The sequence below is a fragment of the Cetorhinus maximus genome, chromosome 31 (genome assembly GCF_964194155.1).
Source record: "Cetorhinus maximus chromosome 31, sCetMax3.hap1.1, whole genome shotgun sequence".
NCBI lineage: Eukaryota > Metazoa > Chordata > Chondrichthyes > Lamniformes > Cetorhinidae > Cetorhinus > Cetorhinus maximus.
Window position 1 is genome coordinate 19,926,069 of NC_135909.1, and position 16,517 is coordinate 19,942,585.

General features: G+C 45.9%; 1 protein-coding gene and 1 non-coding gene across 2 annotated transcripts in view; one reads left to right on the top strand and one right to left on the bottom strand.

Moving 5' to 3' along the window:
- Nucleotides 1–16,517, bottom strand: part of LOC144670314 (histone H2B-like) — a 1,149,071-nt gene that overhangs the window by 239,889 nt on the left and 892,665 nt on the right. The gene's annotated exons all lie outside the window — the stretch shown is intronic.
- On the top strand, nt 9,129–9,211 carry trnal-cag (transfer RNA leucine (anticodon CAG)). The gene has a single exon. It is a non-coding gene; the product is annotated as a tRNA-Leu (tRNA).

The following is a 16,517-nucleotide window of genomic DNA, read 5'->3' on the forward strand; positions in this document are numbered from 1 at the left end:
GTCTCAGGGACTGACAGACATGTAATGAATCCCACACCCAAACTGCGAGTAAAAGACAGAGAGATCCAGAATGAATCATTAACTCAGGGGTGGCACGAGACACTGACTGATACACGTTGAATCGCACACTCTCACGGTGTACAAGAGACAGAGCGATACAGAATGGAGAATGAATTCCACACTAAAATCTGTTCCAGCGACAAAGTGATACAGAGAGTACCTCACACCCGTACAAGTGGAAAAGTTACAGCAGAGAAGGAGACCATTCAGCCTTTTGTCTGTCCTGAGATTCTTCAACAGGAACTCAGCTATCCCAGTCCCCTGCCCTCTCTCCATAGCCATGTAAACATTTCTCTTCAGGCAGTTGTCCAGTTCCACTATGAAAGCACCGATTTTAAGCTGCCTCTACCACCTATCCCAGGCATTGCATTCCAGATCCTTACCACTCACCAGGGAAGATGAATCCTCATGTCCCCACTGATTCGTTTAAAACCTGTGCCTTGCACAAAGAGAAGCTGTTTCTCACTGTCTAATCTGTCTCAATCTGTCGCGGGCTCGTCGTCCTGTATTCTCGACCGTCAGGCATGGTTTCTCAGTCTGACCCCATCCCTGCAACATCGGAAAACTTCTTGGCCTACCCCTGCTTCGTATTCGCATGTTCCATCAAATTACTCTATAAATCGGGATGAAGAACTTCCTTAAAGAAGCAGTCATTGGTTTAAATGAAGGGACTGAGTGGTGATTTAATTTCTGTAACTATGCAGCTTCTGGAGGGAGCCCAAGAGTCAAAATGTGGAGTGTGGAGGAAGTGAAGCTGGATAGAAGGTCAGCGATAGTGGGAAAAAATGACAGATTGACAAAGGTGCCTTGAAATAATGGACAAAGGTAATTTTGATGGTAGCAATAAGGGCTTAAAAAAAGGTGTTGATAGTGATGTAAAGGTCAGAAAGCAGAATGTAATAATAGGAAACACGGGTAGCATTGTGTGAAAGAACAACATGCAACAGGTAACAGGGGACCCTTTGGGGGATGGGGTGGGGGTGGGGTCGGTGGTGAGGAATAAAAAGTTAGAAAATGAGATAGAAGGGGGTAAAAAGCGGATTAAGTTGTGGATAAACGAATAAAAATAAAACTAAGTGGATAAAATTTTTTAAAAAATTTAGGAAAAAAGGGGACTAAAAGGGGGTGCGAATAGAGGATAGAGTTCCTGGTCTGAAGCTGTTGAACTCAAGATAAGTCCGGAAGGCTGTAAACTGCCTAATCGCAAGATGAGTTGCTGTTCCTCCGGTTTGCGTTGGGCTTCACTGAAAAATTGCAGCAGGCCAAGGAGGGACATGTGGGGTTGAGAGCAGGATGGTGTGTTGAAATGACAGGTGACAGACATGTCTGGGTCATGCTTGCAGACACACCAAAGGTGTTCCTCAAAGTGGTCACACAGTCTGGGTTTGATGTCCCCAATGTAGAGGAGGCCGCATTGGGAGCAGCGAATGCAGTCGACCAAATTGGAGGAGGTGCAAGTGAAGCCCTGCTTCACCTGAAAGGAGTATTCTGGCCATTCGATGGTGAGGAGGGAGGAGATAAAGGGGCAATTGTTGCACCTTCTTCGATTGCATGGGAAGGTGCCATGGGAAGGGGATGAGGTGTTGGGAGTGATAGAGGAGTGATCCAGGTTGCCCCCGAGGGAACGGTCCCTCTGGGATGCTGACGGTTTGGGGGGGAGGGGGGGAGGGGGAGGTGGTCGGGGAGGATGAGGGGAAGGTGGTGGCATCATGATTGAGTTGGTTGAAATGGCGGAGGATAATCCTTTGAATATGGAGTTTGGTGGGGTGGAATGTGAGGACAAGGGGGACCCTATCGTGGTTCTGCGAGGGAGGGGTAAGTGTGAGGACTAGAGGCGCGGGAGATGGGCGGGACATGGTTGAGGGCACTGCCAAACACAGTGGGTGGGAAACCTGGATTTAGGAAGAAGGAAGTCATGACAGAAGCGCCGTTTTGGAAAGTTGCCTCATCGGGACACATGCGAAGGTGCTGAAGGAACTGAGAGAATGGGATGGAGCCCTTACAGGAAGCGGGGTGTGAGGAGCTGTAGTCGAGGTAGCTGTGGGGGTCAGTGAGCTGGATTTGAATATTGGTGGATAGTCTATTACAAGAAATGGAGACAGAGATGTCAAGGTAGGGAAGGGAAGTGCTGGATATGGACGATGTGAAGGTGATGGAGGGGCGGAAATTGGAAGCAAATTTGATATATTTTTCCAGGTCCGGACAGAGCATGAAGAGTCACCGAAGTGAGTTCACCAGAGTTTGCTGGAAGTTCATCAGCATTAATGTACCCATTCAATGCATTTACGTGCTGATTGCCATTACCTCAGTCCTAGAGGCTTTCTTAAGTTTAAACACAGCCCGAGAGTCCCACAGTTTGATTTTGATTTGGCCAGATCAGGGTGCGTTGTCCAAGAGGTTTTTCAAACTTCTTTGCGTTGGAGATGGTGACATTTATTGAAATCAGGAGCATGTTTAAGAGCCCGAGAAATCATTGCAGACAGTATATCACTGCAACGCACGTGATGAAAATGCACGCAAATGTTAAAGAAGGTTTGTCCATGTAACGGGAATCTGGATTGATCCTGATACTGAAATCAGTCGGTTTCAATCGTGCCTGAAAGAACATAGAAACCGACGGAACTGGAGTCCCGCAGTTTAATTTGATTTTATCCACACTTTAACTGTATTGTGGTATTTACACTGAGACGAGTTTGAGCCTTTTCTTGTGTTTGAGCAATCCGGTTCAGAGGGAATTAACAATCAGGGATTTGAACAGGAATGAAATTAATTACTCAGCAGAATGTGACTCAGGGACACAGTAGGACAGTAAATGTTGGAGTTGGAGTGTCTTTGGACAGAAGGTGTTGGAGTGTCAGTTTCTCGTGACAGAATTGATACCCAAGTTCCGCCGGTAAATCAGCAGGAACTCGATCCAACTCATCCACACAGTCAAGCTGGTGAAACAAAATGACTGGCGGCCTGGCTCTTCCGCAGATCACTCGGCTCTCGGCCTCCTGCAATGTTCCTATGAAGCTCAGGTACGCTCGAAGAACAGCGCCTCATCTTTCAATTAGACACTTCACAGCTTTCCAGTGAGATCATTGAGATCAACAATATCGCTCTGGAAAAGTGTCCCCAACCCACCCACCCATTCTCCCTCCCTCCCGCGCTCCATTTTGACTTCGCTTTTCCTGTTTACAGAGGTTATTTCGAGATTCCTTTTCCGCGTGTTTTTATTTTCGGATGGCAGTTGTTCATCAATCTGCCATTTACTCCTCCTCCAGAAACATCCTTTGTTTCTTTACTTGTTCCATTGATCTTACAGAGAGTTTTCAGGGGCACCACGGGCCTCATTTTGTGCTGTTGAAAATCAAAGAGCTTATGTTTCCCTCTCTCTGGCCATGCAGCATAAACTATTTCTCATTTTTTAAACCGATTTCCAAAATATCACAGGCTGTCGCTTTTGATTTTTTTTTTCTTTCCTTACATTGACTTACAGCTTATTACAAAACTGACTTTTCCCAGTTCTGGTGAAAGGTCATCGATGTGAGACCTGAACTCAGTTTCACATTCTTTGTTACTACCTGAGCTGTGGTGTAACTCTTACATTTTCTGACTTAACAATTGTGATGTGACAGGTTGGTTAAAAGGATTTGGGAGACAATGAAAGTTATTTTTGGTTGTTGTAGCGTCCCTGGCTGCCTCGTTGTTCCAGTCTTTAGTGGTATTATTCTCATTTAGGGGTGTTCTTTAAATTAGTTTGCTCGAGTTGTCAGGTTCAATTCCCGGACGAGCCCTCCTGAGATGCTGAAGACATCGGTGCACTTTTCAACCTCAGAGACTCTTCTTCACTCACTCTAAGTTGGACTTTCAACCCCTGCCTGGATCCCTGTGTTAGGCGCAAGTTCAATGTTGTTCGTTTTATAAAAACAGTAAAATTCACTCTAATTATAAAACAGGATATTTAAAAGTACTACAGCTGAAAATATAGCAATAAATGCGGGAGAATCAGATAATGTCAGTGATTATCTGTGAAGTGTGATCCTGACGCGAGTGCCCGAGTCTAGAATGACGAGGATCCATGGAGACAGATGCTGAAGACAGTGTCTGAGCCCAGGGTTCCGGGTCTCTGTGGAGGGACAGGAGGAGGCCATTCAGCCTTCCTTTTCCACCACTCAGTTAGATAATGACACATCTCTGCCTTAGCTCCATCCAGCTGCCTTGATTCCATATCCTATTATACTTTTGCCAGGCAAAAAATCTATCACTCACGGATTTGGAATTATTCATTGAGGCAGCATTTACTGCTTATTAGGGAAGACAGTTTCACACCTCTATCTTTGCGTGAAACAATATTTTTAAAGTCTCTCCTGAATGGCCCGGCTTTGTTGACATTCTGAAATAAAAACAAAGAAGCTGTTGAAAATAACTCGGCAGCTCCGGCAGCATCTGCGGCGAGTGAAACAGAGCCTCCCGGAACTGGCGAAGAAGTCACATTGGAATCGAAACGTTCGCCCTGTTCCAGGTCTGGCAGCATCAGTGGAGAGAGGGACAGAGTTAATATTTGATTCTTCGCGAGAGATACTGTCAGACCTGATTCCAGAGAGCGGAGCCGGGAAATTATTCTGAATGTTGCTGCTCAAACAGCGAATTGTTGATATGTGACATCGAATTGTTATTTATCGAATACAGAAGTTCACAGTAAAGGTCACAAATTTCAAACGTTGACTTTGTTTTATTCTCTCCACAGATGTTACCTGATGGGCTGAGTGTTTACAGCATTTTATTTATATTTTTGACGTGAATAACCGAGTCCGTGCTGGATCATTCTTTAATGGTCTCTCACAAATCCAGTATCATGAGTTTATCAACTTCTCCGATAACTTTCACACTTTGTATTTGGGCCTTGGCTCCTCCACAGTTTGCAGCATCTCACCAATTAAAACAAAACAAAACAAAACTCGATCATCCGTGGCCTCAATCAGATTATGATTCAACCCGTCCTTGTGCCTGGGTTGGTGGGAAAAACGGTAGCGCTTTTGACTGTAGAGTAGAAAATTCTGTTTTCAGATCACGGAGTTTTACTGAAATCCTGAATTTTAGATCTGGAAAATAATCATTGTTTGGAGATATTGACGAAATGATGCGATTCAAAAGCATGATGAAAGTCATCTTTTCCAGCTGCTTGCGAAATACACACTCAGTTTTCATTTTGCACAGTTTTATATCAATGTTTCAGGGATGTGGTGTGTCTATTGTTTGTGCAATTGCTCTGTTACCCAGTATCAGAATTAAAACACAAACTGTCCATCATGGAGTTTAAAACCACAACCGTCTCCTTCTATATAGTTGTTTCATTCAGTTACTGGGTGAGAGCGCGGTGTTAATCTTTTATTATGTAAGCTACATTCACGCACTATTATTTTTCCAATATATCAGGAGATTCAAACTCGTCCTGTTAAAGCAGAATGACAGTGAGTTCAGTAAGAAATGTGTACAAACAACAGCAATTTCTTTCTGCTCACTGTACACACACATAGCGATTTGTATTAAACAGCAGGAACGGAAATCGCAGTCCGCAATTTTCACTTTCACGATGACCTGAATTTCAGTTTAAGGGTAAAGATGTTTTTGTGGAAACTGAAGTCGCTTTTCCTGTGAATGGAGCCGGTTAAAGAGCCCGGGCCGGCCTGAGAGTCCCCGAGCCCGGGGCCAGCGGCAGCCTTGGGAGAAGACCGGTCCCAGAGAAAGGAAATAAGATTTGAAAGAGAGAGGGGTGCGGGCGGGGCGGGAGCGGGAGTTGGGGGGAGTCAGGGAGGGAGATCCAAGAAGGGAGAGGGGGAGGGGGGACAGCTTAGTAGGGAGCGAGGGAGAGAACTATGGAGGAAGAGAGGGAGGGAGCTTGAAGAAGAGAGGCAGCGGGAGGAGGAACTGGAATTTTTCCACCACATTTTTCAACCTCAGGAACACCTAAAACCTCACGGCCAATGGTTCGGGAGCGGAGGTGTGTCTTGGTAAATGAGTATACTGCTTGAATGTGCACAGCAACATCCCACCGTAGCAACCTGATCAATGACTATATAATCTGTTCCAGAGATTCCGATGGATTAATATTGATCCCAGGACTCCGGGTAAGAATCCGCTTCTCTAGTTGTAACTAGTCTGGTTGGATTGTTCACATCCGTCCGAGAGGGGAAGATGGGGTTTCGGTTTCCACTGTGGTTTGTAGCTTGATATAGTGAAATATTTAATCACCCCTATGTGGGGTATTACACAATATTGCGATACATACTTTCCTCTTAAAGAAGTTCAAGCAGCTGTAAACACTGAAGTCGTGGCTCTATCTTTACTAAATCACGCGACCTGTGATAATAAATCATAAACTCTTCCAGTCAGTGGAGATGTGATATGGACACCAAAAATACTCACACACCACAGCAGATGTTGTTTTATTTTCCCCAGGGAGAGTCGATTGAAGAGTTATCCTTCCTTTGTAACTTTGAGTTTCTCAGTATTGTAATGCTGCCTCATTCATTCCTGGGAACATGTGGTAATCAGAGATCATCACTCCCTCCCTGCCTGAATCCGGCTGAGACAAGTGTTATCATTAAGTCCAGTCAACATCTGTCCCCTTATCGGATCCGATATTTGATCCAAAGGTAATATTTTCTATTATCTACACTGGGAATTGAAATTCCTGCTAGACTCTGTCTCCCATCTCTTTCAACTGTGAGTGTCTGTGTCTCATTTTCTGTAACACCTCTTCAATTAACAATCTATCTCTGCTTTTCCTTACTGAGGGCAATCTCTTCTCCCTTTTTTACTTTGCTGTCAGCTATGATTCAGTCAGTTGCTCTCTTGCTTTTTACAATCAGGGGGTCTGTGAGTTCAAAACTCACTCCAGAATCCTGAGCACAAATTCAGACTGACCCTCGAGTGCAGTAATCAGTGAATGCTTCACTGTTAGTGGTGCCAGCTTTTAAATGATATGGTAAACTGAGGTGCCACCTGCCTTCTCAGGTAAATTATACCCTGCACAATTATGGAGAGGGGCGGGGGAATTATTACACGGTGTCGGAGACATTTGTCCCTCCATTAACATCACTTCAAAACAGATTCCATTGTCTTTATCACATTGCTGTTCCTGGAAGCTGGCTGTGTGCAAATCTTTAACAAATTGTTCAAAAGGGTTGTGATTGGAATCCTGTGAGGAAAGGTCAAGGGAATATTCAAAATTCTGCTGAGAGAGCTTCATTGGACAGCAGAGAAATCAGGTGAGAAATTCGAGTAAACCGGCACCAGAGAACAAATCACCGTCAAAACTGGATCAACTCTTGCGAAGACCAATGATTAAAAGGTCCGAGCATCATCAGTTCATTGACCAGAGACACTCACAGAGTGTTTTGCACAATGCGAATCTAATGCGACCTGAAGGAACGAAGCCTTCCCAGTTCATGGTGATATTGGGGATGGAATTCCATATTCTAAACAAATGATTAAGAATGAATAATCACATCTGTCCAAATAATGATTTACTTTGTCTTTGACGTGATGCTGTTGTCAGCTATGGCTCAGTCCATCGCACCCTCGCCTTTGAATCAGAGGGTTGTGGGTTCATGTCCCACTCCTGGAAAACCAAGAACTGTGATTGTACTCGAAAGAAGTTGCAATCTGTGACTGTTGGTAACTCGAAAGAGTTTCCGCTCTGCTGACACTCTTGTCCTTCTCGATGGTCCATGTAGCAGGGAGGACGCTGTTGTTCAAATTAGCATGATGAATTACTGCAGGGTGTCGTATGGATCGGACCTACAGCAGCTAATCCGAGAAACTCCACCAAATGCTTCCGCATAAGAGATTTGTTTCATTTTTTTTTCCATTCAAGTCATCATGGAGTGACTGAGAACAAGGGAAGGCCACTCGGACCATGGGCTGAAATGGGCCGAAGAACGGGGAAATCCTCGGCTGGTGTATTTTTCAGCACTTACTGCTTGTGTCCGTGTGTGAATAAAAGCGATTAGAGAGGTTGGCTGCAGACTGAATTGTTTACTGGAAGTAAGAAGCTAATGCAAATTTACTGTAAAGGAAAATTAAGCTATTTTTTTTTTTTCGATCGCAGCCAGTTGTTTCCTTTTGGTGTGAATGAGAACAAAACTAGCAGAAAAAGGTCTTGATCCATGGGTTATGGGTCCAGCACGCTTTCGCAGTGCTACTTTGCTACAAAAACGGATTCCTTCCTGCCTCGTAGTGTTACATGCTAGACAGGAAAATGTTCACTTACTCGGTGCTTTTTTTTAATCAAGAGCACACGTGTTGGGAAGCTCACCCTGGCTGCGCAATTGCACTTCACACAACTCCGAATGCAACAGAGAAAGACACAGAAAAGCAGTTAGAGACTATCAGGACACACGCAGTGACAGACAGGAAAAAGTTACGCAAACCAGCAAGATACTAAAATGGAGAGATTGACCATTTATGAAAGAGTATTTTCCGTTGTATGGAACCTCCCCTTTTTTAGGTGTTTGGCAGACCTCAGGCTTAAAGGCTGATCTCGGCCAGTCGAATTCCGAAGATCACTCCATCAAATGCCAACAAGTGATGATCGACCCCTCGGGACCAGTTGCCAGTTTAGGCTCGACTCACTGTGGTTCAGAACAGCCAAGATGACCACAGATCCAGTAAGTCGCTCTAAACAACCACACTTTATGGAAATGAGGAGGAAGCAGCACAGCAACCGCTGGCTCGTGACCCCGGGTGAGCATGTACCAGACACCGCAGCCAGGCCGAGTGGGGAGGGTGGGGGTGGATGGTACTGGTGCTGTTTGGGGGAAGCGGTGGGGCGGGGGGCGCGGAGGATGGAAGCCATGGCGCAAGTGATGAGTGCGCAAACAGCCGACTTTAAAGCTCACAGAAAAGCGGTGTCTGGAGCTGCCCCTAGAGACAAGTTATGGGCAGTCAGTAAAAAAAAAAAGAACTCCTATAAAGAAGGTGCAAAATCAGGAACAGTAAATGCTGGGAACATTTAGCAGATCCAAAGCAGCTGTGGGGAGAGCGCAATGGATTAGTGGCCCATCTGCTGCCATAACGCAGTCAGGATGGCCGAGCGGTCTAAGGCGCTGCGTTCAGGTCGCAGTCTCCTCTGGAGGCGTGGGTTCGAATCCCACTCCTGACAATAATTTTTCTCTCAGCACCTTGCAAACCCGGGACCTCCACCACCTGGAAGGAAAAGGGCAGCAGATGCATGAGAACACCCCCAGCAGCAAGCTCCCCTCTGAGCCACACACCATCCTGACTTGGAGCAGTATCGCTGTCCCTTCACTGTCGCTGGGGCAAAATCCTGGAGCTCCCTCCCTAACAGCACTGTGGGTGTACCTACACCACATGGACTGCAGCGGTTCAATAAGGCAGCTCATCGCCAGCTTCTCAAGGGCAATTACGGCTGGGGCAATAAATGTTGGCCGGGGCAATAAATGTTGGCCGTGCCATCGACGCCCACATCCCGTGAAAGAATAAAACAAAAACTCTTGGCTACCGGGACACAGCTCAGAAAGTTCACTGATACCAGAGCAAAATAGTGCGAATGCTGAAAATCAGAAATAATAACAAACAGAAAATGCTGGAAATACACAACAATTAAACAGCATCTGTGGAGGGAAAAACAGAACTAGCAATTCAGGTCTGTGATATGATCATTTCCTTCTCTTTCAATCATTCAGCTTATAAACAACAAGGAAGCCAATCACCAGTCAATAACCCCTCCCCTTTCTACGGCACCTTTCTATGCAAGTGCACGAGGCACAACACTTGCCTTTGTACCTCAAAACCCAAGGCCTCAAATACTCCTTCCAAGTGAAACAGTGATGCACTTGTTCTTCTTTCAGTTTAATGTGCTGCATTTGCTGCCGCAATATGTTGTCACCTGCTTCAGGTGGGTGAGCGCTTTGAGGAATCTCCGTTCAATCCGCAAGCCTGACTCTGAGCTTCCTGTCACTTGTCATTTCAATTCTCCACCTTGCTCCCACTCTGACCTTTCTGTCCTTGGTCTGCTGCAGTGTTCCAGGGTGAAGAATAATATAAGCTCGAGGAAGAACACCTCACCCTACGCATTTCTGGCCTCAACATCGAGTTCAATAATTTTAGATTGTAAACTCAGCCTCCCTCTTGTTTCATTTGTATCTTTCAGGTTTTTTTTCAATTTTAGTTTCTGATTTAACCTCCTTACTTTGGTGAGGCAGTAGCGTAGTGGAATTGCTGCTGTACTGATATTCCAGAATAATGCCGGGTTCGAATCCTGCCACGGTATACAATGGAATTTGGATTCAGTAGAATTCAAAAATGCAAAGCCTAATGATGACCATGAAATAAGTGTCTGTTGTTCGCTAAGCGAAGGAAATCTATCGACCTGGTCGGGCTGCATGTGATCCCAGACCCCCAGCAATGTGGTTGACTCTTCAAACACCTGCTCCACTCAGTTGTAACAAGGTCTTACAAAGAGAAGAAGAAAGAAACGAAACCCACCATCGATCTCGACAACAGCAATCTCAGCCCTCTGTCCGACCCTGGGACGTCGTCCTTACTAACAGCGGGGGAGCTGTGTGATAGACTAGTTTAGCATCAGTGTGTCTGACATCGTCACGGACTCATAGCTTGCAGATAATTCCAGACTCCACCATCACCATCCCTGGGTATGTCCTGTCCCACCGGCAGAACAGACCGAGCAGAGGTAGCACAATGGCATACATTTGGGAGGGCTACAAGAGCAGGTTAGAGGCTAGGAATCTACAAGGATGGAATACTCCGCACTTGCCTGGGTGAGTGCAACTCCTTCAACACTCAAGAAGCTGGACACCATCCGCTTGATTGGCACCACATCCACAAACATTCACTCCATCCACCATCGGTGCACAGTAGTAGCAGTGTGTAGCATCTACAAGATGCACTGTAGGAATTCAACAAAGCACCTGCTACGACTTAGAAGGACAAGGCAATAGATAGGTGGGAACACCTAGAAATTTCCATCCAAGCTACTTCACTCATCATCCTGATTTGGAAATACATCGACGTTCTGTCGCTGGGTCAAAATCCTGGGACTCCCTTCCTAACAGCACTGTGAGTGTCCCTACATTACAGGGACTGCAGCGACTAAAAAAGGCAGCTCACCACCAGCTTCTTAAGGGCAACTAGGGAGGGGGAAGAAATGTTGGCCCAGCCAGCGAGACCCTGACCCCGTGTATGAATAAAAATACATACATTGAACTTGGAATCCTGCTCTATAGCCATTCTCACCTCATCTGGACCCACCTTTTGTTTCTTTGCCTGTTCCAGTAAATCTCCCTTTGGCTTTGGCACCGTGAAACCTTTTTAAATTTAATCTCCCTGGGCTTCCACACCATTACAGATCTTCGCTTCTCTTCAACCTATTCCCAAAACCGGGACTCGTTCACTTGCTCAAAACCTCTTACATTTCTATCTTTCCTCAGTTCAGATGAAGTGTCATCAACCTTAAACATTAATTCGTTTAAACTCCACAGATGCGGCTGAATATTTCCAGCATTTTCCGTTTTTATATTATAGTCTGCTCCTTGACTGATAACACATCCCTTTTAAGGAGATCGTGAATTATCTGGAACTGGTAACAAACCACTTTTAAACAGACAGAGTCATATTTACACAGCTTCGATTCCCTGACAAAAGACAACATTTTACGGCTTCCATTCTGTGCCCACGGGATCAATTCCCATGCCAGCTTCTCACAAACTTCCTGCTCTACTGAATGTAGGACTGATTTCAATCCATGAAACATAGAATGATAAAGGACAGAAAGGACAGAACGCTGGCTGGGCCAGCATTTCTTCCCCCTCCCTAGTTGCCCTTAAGAAGCTGGTGGTGAGCTGCCTTTTTTAGTCGCTGCAGTCCATGTAATGTATCACTACCTTCAACACCTCTTTGATCCTTTTGTCTGTGACATCTTTTGATGATCTGCTCCTATCACTGCTTGCTTGTCCCTACAACCACCCCCCACCCCTCAACTTCTCTTTCCCCCCCCCCACCCCCCCCACCCCCACCCCCCACCTTAAACCAGCTTATATTTCACTCCTCTCCTAACTATACTTAATTCTGCTGAAGGGTCATGAGGACTCGAAACATCAACTCTTTTCTTCTCCGCCGATGCTGCTAGACCTGCTGAGTTTTTCCAGGTAATTCTGTTTTGTTTTGGATTTCCAGTATCCGCAGTAGTTTTTTTTAATTAAGGACAGAAAGAGCTCATCCCGCCTGTGGTGGGTATTTGGTTGAGTGATATAATTATTCTTAGATCCGTGCCCTGTCCCCATTGTTCTGTATTTCCTTCCTTCAAGAATTTTTTTCTCCAATTTTCTTTATAAAGTTAATAATGAATCTGCTTCCACCACCCTCCCAGGTCGCTTCCATTTCACAACAACCCACTCTGTAAAATACATTCTCCTCACCCTGCTTCTGGTTCTTTTCCCAATCAGCTTCAAACTGTGTCCTCTGGTTAGCGACCCTCCTGTCAGTGGAAACAGTTTCTCCTTATTTACTCTACCAAACTGGTCATCATGTGAACACCTCATGGCAGATGTTTTTTTCGATGCAACGCAAGTGGAGACCATACAGGTGAATCTTTAAGAAGATTGAAGCCGAATGCGAAGTTATCCAAATTCGAGCGATTTCAGCAACAGCCCCGTGATTTAATAAAACTCCCCAAAGCGCTTCAATGGAGTTTCATCCAGCAACATTCGCCACCCAGTCACATGTTTGGACAACTAAATGAAACCTTCGTAAAATTGACAGATTTTAAGAGGGTGTTAAGGGGGAGAGTGAAGTGAGGATGATTCTAGAAGGAATTGCAGAGCAGCTGAAGACGTGGCCGCCAATGGTGAAACAATGAAAAGTTTAAACGATCAAGAGGTCAGAGTTGGATTCTGAAAGCGAAAGTGGGATATCTGGGAATGGAACTGGAACTCCAATCCGGCCAGTGAGAAATCTCCCCCTGAACCACTAATGTTCACTCAGCCACTCATTCCATTTTGCCAGCTGGAAACCTGTCTGAAGGAACATGCATCCTGACAGAGCGCCTGTGATAATCTCCAACTGTCTGAACTAAAGCTGCAACAGGAGATGTCCATTACAGCTGTGATAACCGCGTTGGTCTTGGTATTCAGTGGTGCAGACTCACATCATCCTTGTTTCGAGCTGCCAGTCAGAAACAGTCCGGAAAGATGACTGAGCAGTTACCGAGGAGGCTGTATATGTCCAGTTTAAGTCTGTCTGAGGGCTGAGCAGACTGACTCTCGTCAGCATCTTTCAGATATTATTGTTTTGTCCTGAGATGGTGATGAGTTTTCGTCTGCTCAGTGGTTCAGATGGGAAAGTGGGGAGTGACCTGTATAGAAGGAAGTTCGGGACGGCAGTTTCCCTTTTCTGAGAACATTGATAAACCTCTTGCTGACTTTCTTCAATGCTTATCTAAAACATTCGAACCCACATCTTTTAAATGTCTCTGTTTAGACCGATTGCAAGTCTAACGCTATCTGTTGTGTCAAAGATCTACACTAATGATACGTGTTTCCCATTCCCAAAATGGGAATTTCTGACATTGTCGAACAGACGGTTCAAAACTTCAGCAATTTGAACAGTGAGCACATTTTAAAAGTCTTCATTGTCTGTAAAATATTTTTGAATGTCCTGTGGTTGCGAAAAGAGCTACAGAAATTCAGTAGAACTTCTAAAAGACATAGGCAGGTTGGTGGAATGGGCGGATAAGCGGCAGATAGAACCATAGAAAAGTTACTGCGCAGAAAGAGGACATTCAGCACATCTTGCCTGGACGGAAAAAAAGATGAAAAATACTAATCGCTCAATTAAAACCCACTTTCCAGCACCCGATCCAGCGAACATCTCCACTTCTGACCTTATGATGGAAGGAAGGTCAATGATGAAGCAACTGAAGATGGTTGGACCGAGAACATTACCCTGAGTAACTCCTGCAGTGACATCCTGGAGCTGAGATGACTGACTGTCAACAACCACAACCATCTTCCTTTGCATTAGTTATGAATGCAACCAGTGGAGTTTTCTCCCTGATCCCCTTTGACTCCAGTTGTCCGAGGGCTCCTTGATGCCACACTCGGTCAAATACGGCCTTGCTGCCAAGAGCAGTCACTCTCACCTCAGCTCGGGAGTTCAGCTCTTTAGTCTATGTTTGATGAATGGCTGTAACGAAGCCAGCAGCTTGGTGGCTCTGGCAGAATCCAAACTGGGCGTCAGTGAGTAGGTTATTGCTAAGCAGGTGCCGCTTGAGTTGACTGATGGGGAGGTAATTGGCCGGGTTGTATTTGTCCTGCGTTTTGTGTACAGGAAATACCTGGGCAGTTTTCCACAATGCCGGGTAAGTGCCAGTGTGGCAGTTGCAATGGAACTACGTGGCTAGGGGCACGGCAAGTTCTGGGGTACAAGCATTCAATACTATTGCCAGAGTATTGTCAGGGCCCATTGCCATTGCACTATCTCCTGCCTCCAGCTGTTTCTTGATATCACGTGGAGTGAATTGAATTGGCTGAAGACTGGCATCTGAGATGCTGGGGACCTCCGGAGGAGGCCGGGATGGATCATCCACTCGGCACTTCTGGCTGCAGATTGTAGCAAATGTTATCTTTTGCACTGATGTGCTGGGTTCCTCCAATATTGAGGATGGGGATATTTGTGGATTCTCCTCCTCCAGTGATTTGTTTACTTGTCCACCAGCACTCCCGACTGGACTTGGCAGTACTGCAGAGCTAATAGATCTGATCCGCTAGATCGCTTAGCTCTGTCTATCACTTGCTGTTAATGCTGTTTGGCACGCAAATAGTCTTGTATTATAGCTTCACCAGGTTGACAGCTCAGTTTTAGGTATGCCTGGTGCAGCTGCTGAGATGCCCTCCTCACTCTTCATTGAACCAGGGTTGATATCCTGGCCTGGTGGTAATGATAAAGTGGAGGATATGCCAGCCCATGATTTTTCATATTGTGTTCGAGTGCAATTCTGCTGCTGGTGATCGCTCACATGGTCTCATGTATGACCAACCTTGTGTTGCTAAATCTGTTCGCAATCTATCCCAATTTAGCACGGCGGTATCACCACAGAACACGATGGAGACTGTCCCCAATGTGAAGGCGGGACTTCGTCTCCACAACATCTGTGCAGTGGTTATGCCGACCGAAATGTCGTGGGCAGATTCATCTGCGGCAGGCAGATTGGTGAGGATGAGGTAAGTATGATTTTCCCTCTTGTTGGTTCCCTCAGCACCTGCCGCAGACCCAGTTTTCCAGCAATGTCATTTAGGCCTCGCTCAGCTTGATCAGTAATGGTGCGACCGAGCAACTTTTGGATATGCACATTAAAGCCCCCCCACTCAGAGGACACTCTGTGCCCTTGCCACCCTCAGTGTTTCCTCCAAGTGGTGTTCAACATGGAGGAACATGGATTCATTAGCGGAGCGAGGGCGGTACATGGTAATCAGCAGGTTTCCATGCCCATTTTTGACCTGATGCCATGAAACTTCATGGGTCCCGGAGTCGATGTTGAGGAATCCCAGGGCAACAGCCTCCCGACTGTATGTCACTGTGCCACCATCTCTGCTGGGCCTGTCCTGCCGTTGGGAAAGGACATACCCAGGGATGGTGATGGTCGTGTCTGGGAAATTATCTGTAAGGTATGATCCCGTGAGGATCACTATGTCCGGCTGTTGCTTGCCTAGACTGTGAGGAAGCTCTCCCAGTTTCAACACTAGCCCCCAGGTGTTAGTAAGGGAGATTTTGCAGGGTGGATAGGGCTGAGATTGCGGGTGCCGAATTCGATGCCGCGTGGTCCGTCCGGTTCCATTCCTTGTTTGTGACTTTGTAGCGGTTTGTTACAACTGAGAGGCTTGGTAGGCCATTTCAGAGGGCAGTTAAGAGTCAACCACATTGCTCTCTCTTCGACAGTGCGTTCATGTGGCGCTAACTCACCAATCACCTGCTCACTGAAGTTCAATGTTGTTTCCGCCAGGGTCACTCAGCTCCCGACCTCATTGTAGCCTTGATCCAAATATGGACAAAAGGGCTGAACTCGAGACGTGATGTGCAAGAGACTGCAGTTGACTATACAGGAGCATTTGGCAGAGTGTGGCATTGAGAAACCCAACAGAACTAAAGTCAACTTACATAAGGAGGGAAACTCTCCACTGTTTGGAGTCGTACCCGGGGTTTCTAATACATTCCAAAAGATTTCCAGCATCCACAGTATTTCGCTTTTTGTTAATAGCCTGTGGATGACAATGAAAGGACATGTTTAATACTCTCCAGGTGAAAGCTGGCTCTTTGGTCTAGGGGTATGATTCCTTCTTTGAGATCCTATGTTGATTTAACATTTGAGAGTTACCCGGGTTCAATTCCCGGACGAGCCCACACAGCATTTTAACACATTCATTCCTGTGCTC